Source organism: Castor canadensis, chromosome 5, assembly GCF_047511655.1.
Source record: "Castor canadensis chromosome 5, mCasCan1.hap1v2, whole genome shotgun sequence".
NCBI classification, from domain to species: Eukaryota; Metazoa; Chordata; class Mammalia; order Rodentia; family Castoridae; genus Castor; species Castor canadensis.
This window is the reverse complement of record NC_133390.1, coordinates 47,741,638-47,765,034: the sequence shown is the minus strand read 5'-3', so window position 1 is coordinate 47,765,034 and position 23,397 is coordinate 47,741,638. Positions and strand designations below refer to the sequence as shown.

The window sequence follows — 23,397 nt, the reverse complement described above, 5'->3', positions numbered from 1 at the left end:
CCATTAGTGTAATACCCATGTAGATTCTTTAACTGTAGTTAATGTCAGTAAAGTCTGTGGATACCTCAGGAACATAGGCTTCAGAGTTTTGTGGACTGCTCTGCCAACTTCTATGTACTCTCTTAGGTGGATAGGTTAGGCTGCAGTTCTGGGCACAGTATTCACTGATCTGGGTGTGTGATGTCCACTATCCTCTTTGTGTTGCATGGTGACAGGGCCCTGCTGTGGGCCTGGGTGGATGTTGCATGGAACTCCCAGCAGTAAAGGGAGGGGCACTAATCAGTGTTTGAGTATCACATGGTGACTATGCCACATTGGTGCACTTGGGTGGGGTTGCCTAAAGGTTATATAGGTACCTTCCTAAGGCTTTGGTGGGCCAAGCCACTCAGGGTGGGCTTCTTGATTGATTCCTAGGGGTAAGGATGTGTGGTGAGGTCATTTGACTTGCTTTGTAGGGCAGTGGGAAGACAGGGCCCCAAAATGGTGCTATGCAGCCCAGGGGACCACATGGCCAGGCTGGCAGGGACCACAGTCATCCTATTTGTGCTTTCCTTCATGGCTAGGATGACAGGCAAGTGCTATTGCACACAGTCATTGCTTGAGATGGGATCTCATGAACTTTTGCCTGGGTTGGTCTAGAACCATTTTTCTCCCAATCTCCACCTCCCAAGTAGTTAGGATTATAGGCTTGAATCACAGTGCGTGGTTTGTGTATACCTTTTTAAAACTAAGATAAACAATAAGAATTTTAAGTGAGAGAAGTACATGGTGGGTTTAGAGGATGGAGAAATTTTTGACCAAGGAATATAAGGTAGGGATATAGAAACAAACTAATAGTGAAATGTTAGCCAACTACACAGAGAAAATAGGACAAATAAATTTTTATACCCAAGAGGAATATATATAAATAAAATGAAATTCTAATATTAATATAGAAATGTAAGTAAAATAGTAGAGAGATAGGAAGTTTTGGGGAAGTCCAGGTAGAGTGGTACTGTATCAGAGTACCTAGATGATTTAAATCAGGATATCTGATTTATTTTCAAATGTTTTTTTTTTGGTGGTACTGAACCGGTATTGAACTTGGCCTCACACTTGCTAGGCAGGCACTCTACCACTTGAGCCACTCCACCATCCTCTTCTTTAATTGAAGTAATGAATTCTAGAAGTTACTTTGGAAATACTGATGATAATGTTTAAAGAATATTGAAGAGAAATGCCTAAATGCTATTGATGACTTTCATGTTACCTAGGTGGCAATGGAAATTTGCAATAGATAATACATTCAGACTAACTGACATGTGAATATCATAAAGGCCATTTACTGGACTGGAAAAAAATCAATGGAAGTTTCTGATAACATACACAAGGCATTGTACTCAACCATATCCTCTTTTCCTTTTCTCTTTTTTAAAACAATAATTTGGATATAGAGTTTTACATTTTAATCAAATCTGTAAATGTCATCTACAGAAGTCTGGAAGGGCTAATTGGCATGCTGAATGACAGAATCAAGTGTCAAGAGAATTCAGGGCACTAGGTCACCTGAAACTAATATGATTACATGTAATTAAAATAAATATAAGTCTTATATTTAATAAATCACTAAATCATAGACTGAAAGGTGAAGATCTTATTAAATAGTTCATGTTTAAAGACTTAGATTTCTAATGGGTTGAGTGTTCTTTATGACCAGAGAGTTGACAGAGAAGCAAATGCAATTCATTCTCCTCCTTCAGGCAGAAAATATATTTAATTGAATAACTGATCTATATAATTGAAACAGAAATACCACAGACAAGAGAGGGGGAACTTTGTTTCCTGGTCTGAGGATTGATGATCTTTTCTTTGTAGGCCTGAAACCATACCGATGGCTTTCTGTGCTCCCTTTATGTCAAACGTGAGATTCAGTCTGGCCATGCAGGAGATTTTTGTGGCCCTTGTCAGCCATTGGCTCGCAGATATGTTCCATGAGAATCCACTAGTCCTTTAATGTATTCCTCTTCACCTTTAAGTACAGACTGTGCAAGCTGTGTGGTTAATTTTACATTCATAATGTCTAAGTAGCTGGAGCAGAGCTATCATTCTCTGCAAACCAAGTGGCCTTTTGGGCTAGCATTTGAGTACTGACAGTACCCTTTCATTTATCTGAGCTCTTGTGACTACCCTTTTAGGATGCCAAGGTGTTTATCTACCATCAAGCCCTGGAGTGGCTTACTTATGGTCAGTCTTTCTTTGATCAGCTTCTGGATGAACTGATGGGTAATGGCATCAATGATTTCACTGGTCTCCTCAGGCCTAACCAGAACTCTTTTTTGCCACAATAGAAGGTGCAGGTTCTGTTCTGAAGTTTCATGGTTAAAATTTAGTTTTCAATGGAAAATTCTGGTAATCATATCCTACTAGCAGATACAACTCCTGTTGTAACCATGCAATGACTCATGGTCTTAGGTCTAGCTATAAAATACACACTTACTTGGCTAGAGTTTCTCACAAGTAAGCAATCAGTGCTATATGTAGTAGAGATAAACAAGGAATTGTATTTTTATTTCATTTCTGGTGTCACATTTTTGAGATATTGATAAATTATAGTATAATTAGATAAAGAAGGGACTTATTTAAATATTTGTGTTATAAAGTTATAGGGTTTAGAAATATTTAAAGATTGAAGAAATTGATAGATAAAAATTCTTCCCAATAACTCTGCAAGCCAGGTTTTATTATTCTTTTTCACAAAGGTGAAAAACAAAATCTAAGAAAGGTCAAGTCACTCGCCTATAGACACCCAGCTAGTTAATGGTATAGTTAGTGTTTGAATTCATCTGGATTTGACTTCAAAAATGCATGCTGGTTCTAATATACCATTTACCTTTTTGTATTCAAATAAATGTTTTCTTTCCTATTTATTAATGTGAGACTATAAAAAGAACTACAAGGATAAAACATTCAAACACTACTAAGACTAGGGATGTAGCTTAGGGAGGGTACTTGCAAAACATGTAAGGCCCTAGTTTTGTTCCCAAGGACTGTAAAGCAACAGAGAAACAAAACAAAGACACAAAGATTTATACTTGTGGACTCTTCTATATTAAAAGTGAAAACATAATGTACAAAATTTGATAAATACTGACTAGAGCTATTTATAATTTTAGATATTGAAATTTGTGTTTTAGTCTTCCAGTTATGTCTACTTTTTTTGAAGGTACTTGTTTCCTGATGGCTGGAACTTTATAACCTATAATTCTAGTAGCAGTATGTGAAATGAGAGATTTAAAAATGAATACCGTTTTGTAACTGAATAAAAAATCACTGATTATAACCTTAGTGCATTCTTAGAAAAACAGCAGTCACCTACTTTCAATAGGCTCAGAAAAACAGCAGGCATCATAGTTTTACATGATAATATGAATGTATATCTGTAGAAAATAAAATGGTGGGGAACAGTAGAATAGTAAAATACACTAGGATTTTAGACGGCCACATATTCCTGAGCATCAAAAATTAGTATCTAAAGTAACAATAATAGTAATTTTTGATGTTTCAACTGATAAATATTGATATTGTGGGGCATTGGAGTGCGTATTTCAGTGAAATATATAAATAAAAACTTGATGTTTCAGTTGACAAATATTGATATTGTGGTTTGTTTAAATGCATGTTTCAATGAAAAATATAAATAATAGTTTTGAATATTCCACTCACTCACAAGAAAGAACAGCAGTCATCTCCCAAGAGAAAGGAAATTATGACTTCTCAGAAGAGACATTAAGTCTGAGTTATATGAATTTATTCTGGTAATCATTTCTTAAAATGAGAGTAGAACATTGTGTAAAGTTTTATCCACTTGTTTTTTACACACACACAAACACACACACACACAAACACACACACACACACACACACACACACACACACACACACACACACAAAACCACCACTACCACCATCACCATCATTATTAGCATCAACAAAAATAATGGCAGAAGTTACAGAAAACTTCTAAAATGATCTGTAGTCTAGACAATAGATTTCTGGGTCAGTGTCCGTGAACTGCTGGAGAAAAATGCTCAATATTTAATGTGAGCATTCCAGCTGTCTGCTTCTTAGAGAAACATATGTTTGGCTTTCATTTCAGCTTACTTTGATCCAGTGGCTGGAAACAGGACTATTGCTCTAATAGCCCTAATATGAAGTACTAACATGTCCTTCAGCTGGGAGAAGGTCATACAGCATTAGTTTTGGTGTTGGGAGAAGGATAATGAAGGTGAGTTTCTGCAATCTGCAAATTTCACTAGCAAGGGTTAAAATGCTGGCTGGGTACAATAGGAATATGATCTTAAGAAAACCTAGTGGAAAAGCAAAGTATTTCAAAACATTCTTCAGGTCTTTACTTTTTTCCATCCCCCTTTCCTCTTAGACTCTAGATTAATGAATGAAATTTTATAATTATTTTGCTATATGTTTTCTTGCAGAGCGGACTTGAATAGGAGTTTTCAAAATGAAAGACGTTGTGAATTGTGTGCACCATGATTAAGAATATAGGCTTTATCATTTACATCCTGGCCACTTTATTCAGTTAGTGCACTTTTCTAGGCACTGGAAATGTAGCAGTTAAGCAAAGAGACAACAATCCCTGTGTTCATAAACTACAGCTAGTAGCATTGGCACATTTTTCTATAACTCCTTTTCTATATGAATAATAAGAGTTCCTATTTCTTAGGCCTGCTTTAAGCATAAAATGAGCTGACAAAAAATACTTAGAACCAAAGCTGGCACATAGAAAGCATTTAACAAGGGTTAGGCTATTACATTTGGAATCATGTTTTTCCTTTTTGGTTGCCATTAACCTGTTTTCCTGTGAAAAATCACACATAGCAGAATCCATAAAACCTTCTGTACCCACATTCTTTTCTCAAGCTTTGATTTCAGGAAAGTTCAAACTTTAGTCCTTCATTCGTGATATATGTTCCACATTCCTTCCTTTACTATGTGGCTTTCATTTACCTTAAATAGAATCTTATTTTATGCAAGATGTGTCTGGTTTTAATTTAGGCCAATTTCTAAATCTTAAATATTTAAAATTTTTCTCATTGTTTTATATTTTGGTTATGAAATCTTTTTATTTTAAAATTTAATCTTATTGTTTTTTCCAGACTTTTTGGTTTGTTCTATATTGTTTTTGCCCCTTTCTTCTCTGTTGTAGATGGTGTTGGTATTGTGGTTGTCATTGGTTTTTTTTTTGTTTCTTTATCTGATTTGATTTTATTTGTGGTTCTTGTTATTTGTCTTTCTCTTTTAATGATGTTCTGGGTGCAGCACTGAGCACTTTGAGTCCCACATTTTGAGCACTTTGGATAGATGCTCTGCTGGTGAGCTATACTCCCAGCCCAACTGAGAAAAATTGTAACTTGTTCTACCCACAACCCAGCTGCAATTGAACCTTGATGGATACTTCAACTTGAAGAACAAGGGAGTTAACCTGGGTACAATGACTCATGCCTGTAATCCTAGCTACTTGATAGGCAGTGATCAAGAGGATTCTGGTTCAAGGCCAGCTTGGATAAAAAATTTGTGAGACCCGTCCCCCAACTCAACCAATAACAAATAGTAGGGTGTGGTGTCAAACACCTGTCATCCCAGCAACTCAGGAAGTGTACATAGGAGGATTGTAGTCCAATCTGGCCTGGGCATAAACACAGATACTAGCTCAAAAATAACCAGATCAAAAAGGGATGGGTATGTAGTGCAGATGGTAGAGCACTTTTGGGTAGGAAGTGCAAAGATCTGAGTTCAAACCCCAGGACCACCACCAAAAAAAAAAAAAAAAAGAATAGGGGAATTAAAAAAAATAGCATCTCAGTTGATGATCCATCACCAAGCAGTACAGTTGGACTGGAGCTGAAGACTCTTCTTGGACATTCACCTCCACACAACAATCACAGAGAGAAATAATACAAAGATTTTGGACACCACATCTATGAGGGACCACACCATAGATCACTACCATAACCTGTCAGGACGCATATTAGCAGTGAGTCTGGAGAAGTAACCAGAGATGGTATAGCCCAAATTTTCTCCAGACTACGTCACACCTGCTTGAACCACTAGAGGGACTCTACCATTGTGAGAGCTACAAAAAAAGTTGGTCTCTGAGACTCTGACAAAATATGCACCGTGTTGAAGCCCATTAATCACAGCCACAGAAACCTCAAGGAAAGTACACTACAAAGTCCAGTTAGAATTAAACTCAATATTACACAATAAACTGATATCTCAGGGCACATCAAGAGTAGGCTGCTCACGGAGAAGGACTTCACATAAAGGTGAAAGAGATACCAATTTCAAAAGATGCTCAAATCTTGACATCTTTTGAAACACAAGAAACGTGAACAAAATGGCAACATAACTCTTCCAAAGGTTCATAACTCTCTAGTAATGGAATCCCAAAATATTTGAGTAGATGAAATATCGTATGAAGAATTCAAAAGAATCACTTTTAAAGTGATGTGTGAATTCAAAGAAGATATAAATTAATGGATGATTGATTTAAAGAAAATAATGCAGGATGTGAATGAATAATTTGGTAAAGAGATATTCTGAAAAAGAACAAAACAGAAATCTTAGAAGTGAAAAGCTCAATAAGTCAAACAAAAACTAATCTGAAATTTTTACCAATAGACTAGAACAAGTGTAAGAAAGAATATCAGGGCTTAAATACAGGGTTGATTAAATAGTTTATTCAGAGAGTAATAAAGAAAAACAAATAAGGAAGAAATAACAGAACATATTAAAATGCAAAACTTATAAATAGTAGGAATAAACAAGGGAGCTGGGGTAAAGGCTAGAGGCATAGAAAAGCTGTTCAGCAAAATAATAGCAGAATAACTCCTAAATCTTGTAGAAGATATGGACATCTAGGTACAGGAGGTTTTTAGGATCCCCAAGTAGATAAGACCAGACAAGAACCCTTCCACATAATACTATAGTTAAACTGCCAATAGTACAGAATAATGAAAGAATATTAAAAGCTATAAGAGAGAAATGACAAGTCACTTATAAGGGCAAACTCATCCAAATAATAGCAGATTTCTCAGCAGAAACTCTCAAGACACAGAATGATGTATTTCAATCCCTGAATGAAAATAACTGTCAACCTAGATTACTATATTCAGAAAATTTGTCCTTCATAATCAAAGGAGAAATAAAAATCCTCCAGGAAAAGTATTGGCGAAAGGAATTTATAACCATCAACTAAGGAATTTAAACCAGCATTGCAGAAGACATTTAAAAGAATCCTGCATCCAGAAGAAGAAGAAAGAAAAACACAATCATGAAAACATAGTTAAAAATAAATCACAACAAAAGAGTAAATCAGCAAATGAGAATTAGAAAACACATAAACATTATTCATTCAGTAAACTACCAAATATCTAAGATGAATAGGGAGAAAGAAATGAACATAGATTATTAGAAACAGCCACAAGAAAAATTGCAATGATAGGAACTATAAGCATTCTTTTCAATAATAACTTGGAATGTAATTGCTCTTAATTCTGCAATTGGAAAATACAGACTGGATGATTGCATTAAAGAATGAGATCCAGCAATTTTCTCCCTATAAGAATATCATCTCAACACCAAGTACATAAGCAGACTGAATGTGAAAAGATGGAAAATGATATTCAAGCAAATGGAATCTGAAAACAAGCAAGTATAGCTATACTTGTATCTAACAAAAGACCTCAAGTAAAAATTAGAAGAGACAAAGAAGGTACCTACATATTGATAATTAGAATAATATATGAATATACATATGCATAAATATTTGACCCTCAAATTTTATAAAACAAGCACAAATGGATATGAAGGGAGAGATAAGTTCAATCAAACAACAGGGGATAATATTAATCCCCCACTCTCAACAGCAGAAAGATCATCTACATACACACAAAAATCAACAAAGAAGCATCAGGGTTATTTTAAATTATAGAGTCAAACAATAGATTCTTTTTTTTTTCCTTTTTCTTTTATTATTCATATGTGCATACAAGGCTTGGTTCATTTCTCCCCCCTGCCCCCACCCAGTCCCTTACCACCCACTCCACCCCCTCCCTCTCCCCCCCCAATACCCAGCAGAAACTATTTTGCCCTTATTTCTAATTTTGTTGTAGAGAGAGTATAAGCAATAATAGGAAGGGACAAGGGTTTTTGCTGGTTGAGATAGGATAGCTATACAGGGCATTGACCCACATTGATTTCCTGTGTGTGGGTGTTACCTTCTAGGTTAATTCTTCTTGAACTAACCTTTTCTCTAGTACCTGTTCCCCTTTTCCTATTGGCCTCAGTTGCTTTTAAGGTATCTGCTTTAGTTTCTCTGTGTTGAGGGCAACAAATGCTAGCTAACTTTTTAGGTGTCTTACCTATCCTCACCCCTCCCTTGTGTGCTCTCGCTTTTATCATGTGCTCATAGTCCAATCCCCTTGTTGTGTTTGCCCTTGATCTAACACCCACAGAGTGGGAGAAAATATTTGCCAACTATACATCAGACAAAGGACTGATAACCAGAATATATAGGGAACTTAAAAACTAAATTCTCCCAAAACTAATGAACCAATAAAGAAATGGGTAAGTGAACTAAACAGAACTTTCTCAAAAGAAGAAATTCAAATGGCCAGAAAACACATGAAAAAATGCTCACCATCTCTAGCAATAAAGGAAATGCAAATTAAAACCACGCTAAGATTCCACCTCACCCCTGTTAGAATAGCCATCATCAGCAACACCACCAACAACAGGTGTTGGAGAGGATGCGGGAAAAAAGGAACCCTCTTACACTGTTGGTGGGAATGTAGACTAGTACAACCACTCTGGAAAAAAATTTGGAGGCTACTTAAAAAGCTAGACATCGATCTACCATTTGATCCAGTAATACCACTCTTGGGGATATACCCAAAAGACTGTGACACAGGTTACTCCAGAGGCACCTGCACATCCATGTTTATTGCGGCACTATTCACAATAGCCAAGTTATGGAAACAGCCAAGATGCCCCACCACTGATGAATGGATTAAGAAAATGTGGTATCTATACACAATGGAATTCTATGCAGCCATGAAGAAGAACGAAATGTTATCATTCGCTGGTAAATGGATGGAATTGGAGAACATCATTCTGAGTGAGGTTAGCCTGGCCCAAAAGACCAAAAATCGTATGTTCTCCCTCATATGTGGACATTAGATCAAACAATAGATTCTTAACAGACATCTACACAATATTCTATCCAACAGCTACAGAATACACATTCTCTTCATCAGCTCATGGAACACTTTCCAAAATAAATCTTGTTTTAGGACACAAAACAATTCTTAATAAGTACAAAAGTTGAAATAATTTCTTGTGTTTTATTAGATAATCTAGAAATCAGCAGCAAGAGAAACTATGGAAATTATACAAACACATGAGAATTTTTAATGATCAGTGGGTGATTGAACAAATCAGGGAGAATAAATTTTAAAAATCCTACAGTCAAATAGAAATGGAAGCACAGCATATCAGAATCTATGGGATACAGTGGAAACTGTGCTATGAGGGTAGTTTAGAGGTGTGACTACCTATCTTTAAAAAAAAAGAGTGATCTCATATAAACCAATGATTCATCTTGAGGTCTTAGAGAAACAAGGACAAACTAAACCAAGATTACTAGAAGGAAGAAATAATAAAGATCAGAGCAGAAGTAGATGAGAAGCAAAAAAAAGAAAGAAAAGAAAAAGAAAAAGAAAAAAGGTAGAATGGATTAATGAAACAAATTGTTGATTCTTTGAAAATGTTAAAAAAAAGTCGATAAACTCTTAGCCAAATTAACCAAAGAAAAGAGACGGAAGGCACACACACACACACACACACACACACACACACACTAGGGATACAGATACCGTTGAAATCCAGAGGTTCATTGTGAATATTTTGACAAATTGCATGACAGTAAATTTTAAAACCTAGCAGGAATGAAAACATTCTGAGACGCATACCTATGCCCTAACAAAATTGAGCCAAGAAGATATAAAAACCTAAATATATTAATAAGAAGCACTGAGATTGAAGCAGTAATGAAATGTCTCCCAACAAAGAAAAGTCTGGGTCCAGATGGATTCACTGCTGAGTTTTACCTGACTTTTAAAGAGCTTGTACCAATGTTACTCCAACTATACCATAAAATAGAAAGCAAAGGAACACTTCCAAAATCATCCTACAAAGCAAGCATCATCCTGTGACCAAAACTTAATAAGGTCACCATACACAGAAAAATTAAAATATAGGCTAATATCTTTGATGAATTTAGATATAAAAATATCAATAAAAAATACTTGCAAATTGAACTCAGTATCATATTCAAAAGATCATATACCATGATAAAGTTGGTTTAATTCCAAGGATGTTTTAACCTATGAAAATCAGTAAATGTAGTACAACACATACATAGCAAAGATAAAAATAACATGACATCTCAATAAATTAAAAAATTCCTTTGGTAAAAACTCCTTTGATAAAAACCCTGAATAAGCTAGGTATAGAAGGATCATACCTTAACATAATAAAGGCAGTATACAACAAATCCATAGTCCACATAATACTGAATGGGCAAAAATCAAAAACCATCAGAAATGAAGTAAGGGTGTCCCTCTCACCACTCTTTCTCAACATAGTACTTGAAATTTTAGCTAGAGCAATGAGCCAAGAGAAAAAAATAGTCCAGGCTAGTAGCACATGACTAATCCCAACAATTCACTGGGCAGAGACTGGAGGGTCATGAGTTTGAGGTCACTCTGGCATGTATAGTGAGTTCAGGCCAACCTGGATTAATTGCATGATCCTGTGACCATAAAAAAAGGAATGAAAGACAAGAAAAAGAGTAAAAAGGATACTAATTAGAAATAAGACATTAAATTATGTGTTTGTAGAGATATGATGCTATATTTAGAATATCCCAAAGCCTTCTTCCAAAGATCTTTAGAACTGATAAATTTAGCAAAGTAGCAGGCTACAGAATCAACATCAAAATCAGAACCTTTTCTATAGAACAAACTCACTAAGAAGGATGATGAAAAATGTTCTAATCTTAATTGTGATGAGAGGTGTTCAACTCTGTGCATTTTGTATATTTTAAATGGGTGAGTATATAGTATGAGTTGTCTATCAATGAAACTGTTATATATATTAAAAACAAATGGTATAAAGCGTGTTGTTGACTGTAAGTATAAAAGGACTTCTAAAAATTCTGACACCAGGAGGGTCTAAAGAAAACTAAAAGAGATGAAATTCATGCTGTTTCAATAGTCTCTGATTCTTCTGCTGGAAAATTGAATTGTCTTTCACACTTGTAGCTATCCTTTTTATGTTTTTGGAGATAAGTGCAAAATGCAGATAATTTAAAATGTCAACATTTGTAAGTTTGTAAGGATTAAAAAATCTTAAAAATTCCCATGAACCAGAGAAAATTAAATTTAATGGAAAAGTATTTGCTTTAAATTTTTCTCCTGGAATATTAGCCAATTAACTCACTGATACTTCTCTGACCAGAAGTCAGAGAAGAACATTGACAGTTATTGACTGATCATGTGGTGGAATTTTTAAAAGTGCAATGAGACTAGACATGGGTCACAGTAATACCTCAATGTCAGTAAAATGAATCCTAATTTTCATGACTTCTTAGAATTCTGATTTTCTTACACTATAAAACATTTAGTTATGTTTTTAATGTTGGCTTTTCCTCTCAGTAAGTTTTATAGAAAATTCTAAAATTTTTCATATAGCCAATAGAAAATTTATTTCTTTTATCTTTCAAGTGTGATATGAAAATAAAGGGACTAAAAACTTTCACTGGTATGATGTTCAGAAAGTATTCAATGTGTATTTATACATAAATTATCAAGAGTCACAGATGGAAACCTGTTTTTCCAAAATTTTTATTTCTGAATGAATGAATAAAAATTTCTGGGAAATTTTTATTTGTAAATGACTACTCTGGGAATAATAGAGTAAATTTGTTTACTCTGCATCATCTCATCATTGGCAAGATAATTATGGGAGCAATGACAATTGAGGAGGTTTGAAGAAGGGTGGTCTTTTAGGAACTTCTGTGTCAAGATTATCATAAATATGATGACTATGTTCCTTAAACTCCTAGTTTGAGCATATATCTAATAACTAAGAATATAGTATAATATTGTTCTGAGAAATCTAGGAATTGTAGTTACAGTAAATATTAACATTGCCTCACATCTTCATACACACCAGGTGTGCTCACTTACTCCCTCCTGTACCTCTGGCTGATGTTAAGGCAACTGTGGTGACATTCACTGTTGAAGGCCTCATGGCCAATTTGTTGGCGTTGTCCCTTATCAAAGAGAAACACTGTGTCATTTGGAGATGTAGTTTTTGGTGAAAAGTTGGCAATAAGTGTAAATGATTAGACTAATTGGCCAGTGGAACAAAAGTTTATTAGAAATGGTACAAAAACTGGTAAAATTGTAACTCATTTTTAAAAAATTTAAATGTAAACAAACAAGACATTCAGAAGACATGAATTGAATTTCTAGTGTAGTTTTTATCTCTTCTTCTCATGGTCCTCATTCTCAAAGAACATTCATCTAGTAGAAAGAAAAAAGTAAATAACACTATCGTGTAAAGCATAATGTAAAAAAAAATTCTGTGATAATGGTTAATGTGCAGAAATGGGAGCCATTCTATTTGATGGGATCACAAAATACCCTCTTATGCTTTGTTTTGCATTTCTTCCATTTGCCTTTGTTTTTTCTTTTGAATTAACGAATTTTTCAGTATTCTATCCTAATTTCTTTACTGCATTTTTAGTTATAGCTCTTTGTATTTTTCTTTTTCTTTTTGTTTAGTTTTCTGCAGTGCTGGAGATTGAAGACAGAGCTTCCCAGATACTCTATCACTGAGTTATACCCACTCAGTATTTTTAAATGGTTGTTCTGGTGATTACAATATTACCCCTTAAATCATCATCATCTACTTTGAGTTAATATTGTAATATTTACAGATAGAATTTTCACAGTGGTATAATCAATATATCCCTCCTTCATCCTGTGTGCTATTATATATTTTATATATATGTATGTTAAAAATTCAGTAACAATGTTATTTTTACTTTAAGTATTTTGTTACTTTTCTAAAAAATTAGCAAGAGAAAAAGTCTCTTATGGTTTGATAGTGATTAATTCTTTCAGTGTTTATGTATCTTAAAATGTCTTTATTTTAACCTTATTTTTGAGTTATATTTTCACTGAACATTGAATTCTGAATGAATAGATTTTTCTTTCCTTTCAGGACTCTAAGTAGGTAATTGCATTGTCTTCTGCCTCCATTAGAAGTCACCCATCCTGCATATTATTTTTTCCCTCGTGTGAATGTATCGTTTATCTTTAATGCTCATCAGTTTGACTATAAAATACTGAGGTGTGGTTTTCTTTGCTTTTCTCTTACTTAATGTTTACTGAGCTCTTATAATTTCTAAGCTGATATTTTCCATTACATTTGGGAAGTTTGGAGCATTATTTCCTCAAATTTGTTTTGCTCCATTTCCTCTTTCTTCTCTGTCATTTTGTGTCCACCAAGATCCATTGATCTCCTGATATTGTCACACAGGTCATTGAAGCTTTGCCCATTCTTATTTCTATCTCCTTTTCTATTATTCGAGTTGGATAATTTCTACTGATTTGTCATTAGTTAAAAAAAAAAGCTTTCTTCTGAAATCTTCAATCTGTTGGTAGCCACATCCGTCTAGTTATTTTAAATTTCAGATACTGAATTTTTCTGTTCTAGAATTTCCACTTGAATAACATGGGTTAATTTCAACTGGTGTGAACTCACCATATACTTATGTCTAGAGATACTTAACCTTGGTCAATGCTATAGAAATTATTAAGTAATGATAATGATGTTTTCTATGCAAAGATGAAAGAAGTATGAGAAATGAAAACCTCTCCTGTGAATGTTTTAGGAAAAGTGATTTTAAAATCTTTGTAATTAAAAGTAAGCTGCAGCATACTGATATATACTGCAGTATATATCAGTTTTGTTCTACACTTAAATTCTTAATATCAATAGTTAACTTTCATATTACTGAAAGTTGACCACAATTGTTCCAAAATAAAGTGGGGAATGGAAGAAATGAAATTGATGGAGCCTAGATATTAGCTGGATTCTTAAAAATAAAAAAGATGGGAAGATACCTAAAGAGAAACTTGATCTCTTTAAAATTCCTATTAATTTGATCTTTTATGAGAGATGCATGCCAGAAAAGAAATTAAAGTTTTAAAATTATTGCCATATTCCAGGCACTGTGCTAAAGAGCAACCACATCTTTTCCCCCCCCTTTTACTCACATAAAAATAATGAGATTTTTTTTCCCCTTTTATTTCTACCTCACAGATGAGGAACACAGGTTCTTTGGAATAAATTCAGAGCAGAAGTTGCTACAATGATTAGTGGAATCACGTGGTTTGACATTTCCTGGAGGCAGGTAAGTTTTAAGTTTAATTTTCAAACAGAAAGGAAAATAACAAAGGTTGGAATTAGGCAATATTCTTCCCATGAATCATCAGAAAATGACCATGTTGTTTGTTGTTTGTCTAAATTGTAGATCTATAAAACTGATGTCCAGGGATAAGTACCTTGAATGTTTAACCTGTACAGACCTCAAATGGATGTTTGATAATGTCAAGGATGATGATTAATGCTTGGTGGGACATGGCCTCCACTTCAATGGTGAACTGTAATTAAAAGCTATCTTTGATTCTTTCTAGAGACATGAGCAGTTTTGCTGCATTGTACAGATTCCAGGCCAGAGACTGCAAAGTTTCAAAGTTTGTGTCCTTTTCTATTGGCCACTACTGTGGTGGTCCCACCCTTTATGGCTTTTGGCATGATAAACAGAACTGAAGCCAATTTCAATATCTTTTATGTCAGACACTTCAAAGCTGCCATGGTTCCTGGAAATCTACTCCAGTATCTACAGGATCTCCAGGCTAGATGAAGAATGCTCACTCATCTCAGTCTCAGTGGCTATAGAGAGAAGACCAGTTTTCTCTTGGTGACTTCATGGTTCACACAAGTCCTCTTTGTAAGACCTGCTTCCTCAAAATTTAGGGAGAATGCCTGCAAGGTACTCTATAAAAATAGCATATATAAATCATAGGGTAGGTATGGGAAGTGTTTTAGTACAAGCTTTTCTGTAGTTTGACCTCCTAAGAAGAAAAGACTTATCAAGTTCAAATTGTTATTACTAGGGTCACTAATGTGAATGATTCCAGTGTTTTATAGAGATCCTTTGGCTAGGTAGGAAAATGAGCATTATTATATCTACTTGTGCTTTTCTATTTTCTGCCTCCAGCCTCACCCTCTACATTTCCTTCCAGAGTGATCCATCTCAAATACAAATCTGACCATGACATCTTCTGCCCAATGCCATTTTGTGGATTCCCACTGACTTCTGAATACAGTATAAAGTCTTTGGTAGGTCATATAAAAACCAGCCTCATTTGGCTCCACTCTCAACCCTGCACCATTGGTTCTAGCCTTCCATTATCACTGTAGCTGAGAATCAGAACATGAGTCTTTTACGTAGTTCTGTATTTCTCAAGTGCGGTTCTGAGGTTCCCTGCTACAACATCAATGAACATCTTTATTAAAATAATAACTGCAATGTATTATATTTGAATCTAATACTTATTGCCAGCTACTAAATTGTATCTTAAGTAAACTCATTTAATCATCACAACTACTCTAAAAGGTTGGTGCTATTTCCAACTTCATCCTGCCAGTGAGGAAACTGAGGCTCATGGAGGTTAAATAATTGCCAAAGTTCATGAATGGTAAAGTCGATTTTCAAACACTGGCATTCTGGCTTCATGAGTGGTCCTCTTAACTGTGTTTTCATGTAGTTGCACATTAAAAATATATACTTATGGCTGGGCTCACATCTGAATCTCAGCTACTCAGAAGGCTGAAATCAGGAGGATTGTGGTCCAAGGCCAGCCTGGGCAAAAAGTTAGTGAGACCCTAATATTTTTTTTTCTTTTTTTATTATATTCATATGTGCATACAATGTTTGGGCCATTTCTCTCCCCTTCCCCCTGCCCCCTCCCCTTCCCCCCCTCCACTCCCTCCTTTACCCCCCCAACCCCTCGCTATCAGGCAGAAACTGTTTTGCTCTTATCTCTAGTTTTGTTGAAGACAGAGTATAAGCAATAACAGGAAGGACCAAGGGTTTTTGCTAGTTGAGATAAGGATAGCTATACAGGGAGTTGACTCGCATTGCTTTCCTGTACATGTGTGTTACCTTTTAAGTTAATTCTTCTTGAACTAACCTTTTCTCTAGTTCCTGGTCCCCTTCTCCTATTGGCCTCAGTTGCTTTAAAGTATCTGCTTTAGTTTCTCTGCTTTGAGGGCAACAAATGCTATCTAGTTTTTTGGGTGTTTTACCTATCCTTATACCTTCCTTGTGTGTTCTTGCTTTATCATGTGATCAAAGTCCAATCCCCTTGTGTTTGCCCTTGATCCAATGTCCTCATATGAGGGAGAACATACGATTTTTGGTCTTTTGGGCCAGGCTAACCTCACTCAGAATGATGTTCTCCAGTTCCATCCATTTACCTGCGAATGATAACATTTCGTTCTTCTTCATGGCTGCACAAAATTCCATTGTGTATAAATACCACATTTTCTTAATCCATTTGCCAGTAGTGGGGCATCTTGGCTGTTTCCATAACTTGGCTATTGTGAATAGTGCTGCAATAAACATGGATGTGTAGGTGCCTCTGGAGTAACCTGTGTCACATTCTTTTGGGTATATCCCCAAGAGTGGTATTGCTGGATCATATAGTAGATCAATGTTTAGATTTTTAAGAACCCTCCAAATTTTTTTCCAGAGTGGTTGTACTAGTTTACATTCCCACCAACAGTGTAAGAGGGCTCCTTTTTCCCCGCATCCTCGCCAACACCTGTTGTTAGTGGTGTTGCTAATGATGGCTATTCTAACAGGGGTGAGGTAGAATCTTGGTGTGTTTTTAATTTGCATTTCCTTTATGGCTAGAGATGGTGAACATTTTTTCATGTGTTTTTTGGCCATTTGAATTTCTTTCTTTTGAGGAAGTTCTGTTTAGTTCACTTGCCCATTTCTTTATTGGTTCATTGATTTTGGGAGAATTTAGTTTTTGAGTTCCCTATATATTCTGGTTATCAGTCCTTTGTCTGATGTGTAGCTGGCAAATATTTTCTCCCACTCTGTGGTTGGTCTCTTCAGTTTAGAGACCATTTCTTTTGTTGAACAGAAGCTTTTTAGTTTTATGAAGTCCCATTTATCTATGCTATCTCTTAGTTGCTGAGCTGCTGGGGTTCCATTGAGAAAGTTCTTGCCTATACCTATTAATTCCATGGTATTTCCTACTCTTTCCTGTACCAACTTTAGAGTTTGGGGTCTGATATTAAGGTCCTTGATCCATTTTGAGTTAATATTGGTATAGGGTGATAAACATGGATCTAGTTTCAGTTTTTTGCAGACTGCTAACCAGTTTTCCCAGCAGTTTTTGTTGAAGAGGCTGTTTTTTCTTCATCATATATTTTTAGTGCCTTTGTCAAAGATAAGTTGGTTATAGTTGTGTGGCTTCATATCCGGGTCCTCTATTCTGTTCCACTGGTCTTCATGTCTGTTTTTGTGCCAGTACCATGCTGTTTTTATTGCTGTTGCTTTGTAATATAGTTTGAAGTCAGGTATTGTGATACCTCCAGCGTTGTTCTTTTGACTGAATATTGCCTTGGCTATCCGTGGCCTCTTGTGTTTCCATGTAAATTTAATGGTAGATTTCTCAATCTCATTGATGAATGTGAGACCCTAATCTTAAACAAGCCAGACATGGTGCTGAGTGGCTATTAATCCAGATATACAGAAGGAATAAATAGGAGGATTGTGGTCTGAGGTCAGTCCCAGCAAAAACATAAGACCCTATCTGAAAAATAACTAAAGTAAAAAAGGACTAGGGGCATGGATCAAGGGCTAGAGCACTTGCCTGGCAAGCATGAGGCCCTGCGTTCCAATCCCCTATCACTAAAGAAAAAAATCCAGTATCAGTTTAAAAATGCACATTCACTGTTCCCTCCACAACCTGTGATTTTTTTTTTAACAAGATCTCAAGGTGGTTCTCCTATATACTGATTTGAGAACTAATAGGTGAGTGCCCTCTAGTGTGTACAATTAAGTACTATATCAGATCTTACTTTAATTTGCCCCTTTCACAAGAGCCAGACTTCATGAGGCACATGTTGAATGGTTGGAGTAGAATAAATTATTTCTATGTCAATGACTTACCTGGTTAATAATACATTAAATTTATTTTTGTCACAAATGTTATAAATAGGGTCAGAAATCTGTCTCTGTCACTACAGCTCAGCTGCTCTCAGAAGTTCTCTTTCAATATTGGAAGTCCACATCCAATACATCAGATTGTTGGGGATGGAATGTCATAGCCTCAGTGCACAATAACTGCTATGTAGGGTGAGTGAAGTTTGTTAACTCCTCTGTGTAGTTCTCAGGTACATGTTTAGTAAATATAATTGATATTATATTAGTGGACAACTCAGAGATGAAGAGCAGTGTAGCAATGTTAAGACATCATAGAAATAATGCACCTGTTCTACCCTAAATCTACCCAAACTTCAGTTTTCTAGTATATCATGTGAAGGTGACCACAGTAGTCCTCTCTGCTTATGAAGTTGCTATGCACATAAAAAGGTGATAAATATGGCTTTAAGTGGAGTGGGGTGGGGTTGTAGGGGAAGATGTGGTGGGGGTGATTTAACCAATATACAATATAAGCATATTTGGAATTGTCACTATGAATTCCCCCTAATTTTATCCTAATAAAAATGAAAAGGTGCTAAATAAATGCATATAGAAAAAAATAAATGACTCTGGGCTTAGTTTAAACAAAATGAAAATTTTGTTGGGTAACAAAGTTCTCATAACCCTTGAATTACAGCTGAGAATAGGATTCTAAGGTTGCCTGAATGCTGCTTAGGATGAGGGTGAGGATCAGAGCAAATATTTGGAGCAAGAGAGCCAGGTCCTGGAAGGTACATAGATTAGGGCCCAAAGTGGCTATTCCTCTGCCCCGTTCTTTTCAATTTGCTCTGATCTTTATGTTCCCTCAATGGAGACTCAGTGGTATAATTTGAGGAATTAAGGAGAGAAATCAAACCTTTGTTCTGGGCATGAATTCTGCTAGTGGTGCATATTATTGTATTCTTACAATAATATGTCAATCCTATTACTTCCTACCTGAGCTACCGTTGTTCTGTATTTCTGAATATTCTTTCAGTTTAGCTGCTATCTTATCAAGTTTTCTGAAGCTATTATCTCAAAGGTAGCTAGTGAATTCATGGTTTCTAGTAGCACCCTCTAGTTGGCACTTACATTCTTTGTTGATCAGAGAGTAACATTTTTTTCCCACTGACCTACTCTCCTCCTGGATGCCTTCTTCCCCTCTGATTCTGTAACATCACAACAAAGGCACAAAGACTTCTTGTTTCCTTTCTTCTTAAATTTGCCTGTTGCCCTCTGTGCTGACTTTGAGGCCTTTATCCTTTTGTCCTAGGAATTGTTCTGGGTGAACTCACCACTAAGCATTTTGGATATCCCCCACACCTATCTTTCTAGTCTTCATTCTGCTGTGGGCCTACATTTTCATTTATCAGACAACCAAGACTCATGTTCAGAATGTGTGCAGTAAGAGAGTGTTCCAAGTATGCTTTCCCTCCCTCTGTATTCATTCAACCTCTTCACTTCTAAAAACAGGATACAGGCTAAACAGATGTGGGTAAAAGGGTACTTTTGATAGGAGCAAACATCAGAGAACTGTTCTTGACTACTAAGTTTAAAAAGATATTGGGATGGGTTTTAAATAGAAGGTCTTAATGTGTATTTTTCAAGAGAGTAATCCAGTCCATCAAATGACATGCATGCTTGGTGTCATGAGTGGGAGCACCTTTGCTTTGTAAGTGCCATGAAGATATCATGAGGGCAGGTACCCAAGATTAATGTCAAGTGTCTCTTTTACTACTGTATGATAGGGATCCTGAGTAGGTGCCCAACACCCATTGTTCTTTGATTGCTTAACAGAAGGAATACATGTATATATTCCAAAACTTTGTTCCCAACATTTTCCCAAATGATCTACCCTATCAGTTGGCCCAAGACATAAGAAAGGTTGTTGAAAGCATTTAACACTGAAGGGATGGAGTGACCACGAATTCATATACCTGAACAATGGGAACAGTGATACTGCTTTGGTTAAATTGGTTGAAACAACTCTATTATCAACCATCTATATCAAACTGGTTACCTTCTGTCTCCCCTTTAAGTTACTGCTCTGTGCTTGCTAGTTCTTTCTGAATTCCCTATTTTTTTTTTTGTTACTCTTAGAATCATCTTCAAAAATTTCTCCCTATTGTGGTCATATATGTTGTTGTCTATAATTCCCTTTTTCTAGAAATGACATCCTATATTCTCACTATCCCCCTTTCTGAACCAAACACTAATAATAATTTTAAATACATAAATGTTGCTGCAACTCTAGACATCCACATTTCTATAGAGAATTAGAGAGAAGCTAAAGCCAAAAGGTGAAGTAGAGAAGTAGCAGGCACTATTAGCTTGTCCCTTTTATAAAAGTTTCTTGGAATTTTTGAGTGGTATCTATATCTCTGTGAAAATCTATTTAAAATTATTTCAGTTAAAGAGAAAGCGAGTCAACAAAAATAAATTGAATATTTAGTACCCATCTTGTGAAGGCTATTCTTTTAAGGATCTATGTAAGCATTTGCCTATAAAGATCCAAAAGTTTAAAATATAAATTCTAGAACAAAAAAAATTTTTTAAGTCCATTTCTTTGCCAATCTTACTCCTTCCATAACCTCCACCAATATTTCTAAATTGTTCAGAAGCATGCCAAGACACACATATGTTTAGCAATTCTTTGTTACTAATTAGCCTGAGTGTCTGCATCGATCTGAATGCAACATAATTGAGTCACATTTCTTGTGCTTGGCTGTCAAAATTTGGGAACTGGTGAAAATAGTACAATTTGTTAAAGATAGTGGTAAATACAAATGTGTGTGTGTGTGTGTGTGTGTGTGTGTGTGTGTGTGTGTGTGTTGTTAGAAGCCAGAGAGATCAAGTGGGGGCCTCTTTAAATTCTCTGTGAAAGGGAATACCAATGTGCTAGCCACAGTCTAAAATCAGTTATGTTCAGTAGGTCTTGGGGGATAGGGAAAGAATAAAATTCATAAGATTCTGAGAAGCATGTGGAGCTTGAAAATTGACATATTTCCTGTATCTAGTAAATTTGTTTACCATAAGAGTTTTTTGACTGCTGGGGTCATGTAGAAAATAAAGTTATAAGGCAGTGTTGAAAACTGAGTTCATAAGTAGATGAGGACTCATATATAGTGTTTACCTTTTCATTTATTTATTGTGGTGTTGGGGATGAAACTCGGGGCCTTGCACATGCTAGAACAGTGTTCTACTACTGAGCTACATTGCCAGCCCACTATACTTTATGTCTTACAACTTATAAACTTTTTACTTGTCCTCATGAGCTTTCTGCTGCATAAAATTGCTTAGAAATTAGATGTCTTTCATTTCACACTCATGAACAAAAGTTAAATACAAGTATCTCATTTGGGGACAATTTGAAACCTAGGAACATTATTTCAGTTTACACCAAGGTGTAAGGTATTTAAGGCCTCCATTAAATATTGCATACTAATTTGAAGGTAGGAATGGTGCTGGGAGCCAGGGGATGGAAGGAGAGGAGCCCTTTGCACAGACAGGCTAAGGATAGGTAAGCTGGTATACAATTTGCTCAATATCAGATCTGCAACTGGCAAATGTTCAAAATGGTCTGCTTTTGTTTCTCTTTTACTAACTTTATGGGTATTTTCAGAATCAGAGCAATGACAAAGGGCTTTCTTATAGGTAATTGTTCAGAGAAGTTCCTTTTTTGTTAAGAAGTTTCATTTATCATCACCAGTCCCAGCCAAACCCCATGACAGACATTCAGAAGAGGCAAACAACCATTCCAGATGGATAATTCCTTTCTTCTTTCTTTTTTTGTCTTCTATTAACTTAGCCTCATGGCAGGTTACATGATGACTAAAAACTAATTATTTTTCTTCCCTAAATTTTTTTTACTAACTTCTCAATCCAGGCTTTACCTTCCATTGACTTAGCTAACATTATGTCCCAGGGTGAGAGTTGCTGGCCGCAGCTGTGGGTGGAGAAGACCTGCTGATGTGAAGCAGTGTTGAACTTCCATCGGTGCTCCAGTCACTGGGAAGATCTTCTGGGAACAATGACCCGTGGCTTACATTATCTGCTAGTAGAAATTAAAATCATTCTGGATACCTCAGGGACAAATTAGACCATAAGATAACTGTAAAAATGTTGACAATTAATTCCTATACTTTATATGTCTGGGCACAGTAGGGCAAAACACCTGCATATCAAATGTTAGCCTCTTACCTCAGACAGGGGAAGAGTAGATTGGATCTTGGATGTTTGCTCTGCTCAGTTTAAAGGAGTTGGTGCAAGTATTAAAGGTGAGAAATAAACCTACAATGTGAGAAATAAACCCTTCAATGGAAGAACCCTACAGGTGAGAAATAAACTCTACAATGGTAGATAAATATTAAATGTCTTGTTTCTTAATTACCCAAACATACAGGTCAGGAATTTCATGCTGGTTAAGTAAAACAGTCACTTTTCTTTTTCTTGTTTCTAAAATCACCAACTGGCACCGTGGAAGCAAGATTTTAAAAAAGGACAGAACTGTGATGTGAACTTGATCCCAGAGAATCTTTCCTAGAATTCTCTTAAGAGCCCTCTACTACCTTGTTTAACTCCTTTAGAAACTTCTTAAGGCATGGAGTTCCCAGGCCCCGTCCTCCCTGTTCCCGCCAGCTCAAGGAACTGTAGAGGCCCGGGACCCAGACAAAGTGACATTCCACGGATCCTGAGCCAGAGACTGCCTTCTGCAAACCCGGCTTGAAAATGTAAGGCCAGATGGTGGGCGTGTCCCTAAGTCTTATTTCTGCCGCCGCTCTCCTGGGCCTCCCAGCTCTACTTTGCCTCCTCTCTGTGGGTGAGAAAACAGCTGAGCCAAGGTTATACGTGACTAGAAAGCCTCTTTTATCTCTCATTTAGCCTCCGCAGGCCTGTGGCTCCGCCCGTGTCCCAGTGCTCTTCCAGTCCAACCAGACTTTCGGGGCGAGGTGGATTCTTATCGTGCAGTTCCAGTGCGATGGGCGGGTGCAGTAGCG

General features: G+C 36.1%; 1 long non-coding RNA gene across 4 annotated transcripts; it reads right to left on the bottom strand.

Annotated features, from left to right (window-relative positions):
* Window positions 1–21,523: 21,523 nt before the first annotated feature.
* LOC109698532 (uncharacterized) lies at window positions 21,524–23,386 on the bottom strand. Of its 4 annotated transcripts, none has more exons than XR_002213545.2 (3): window positions 22,791–23,386; window positions 22,601–22,690; window positions 21,524–22,454 (listed from the first exon to the last, which is right to left on the bottom strand). It is a non-coding gene; the product is annotated as an uncharacterized lncRNA (long non-coding RNA). The 4 variants fall into 4 exon arrangements; XR_002213547.2 differs by having other exon boundaries at window positions 21,524–22,451; window positions 22,791–23,385; XR_002213546.2 differs by having other exon boundaries at window positions 22,801–23,384.
* Window positions 23,387–23,397: the final 11 nt, after the last annotated feature.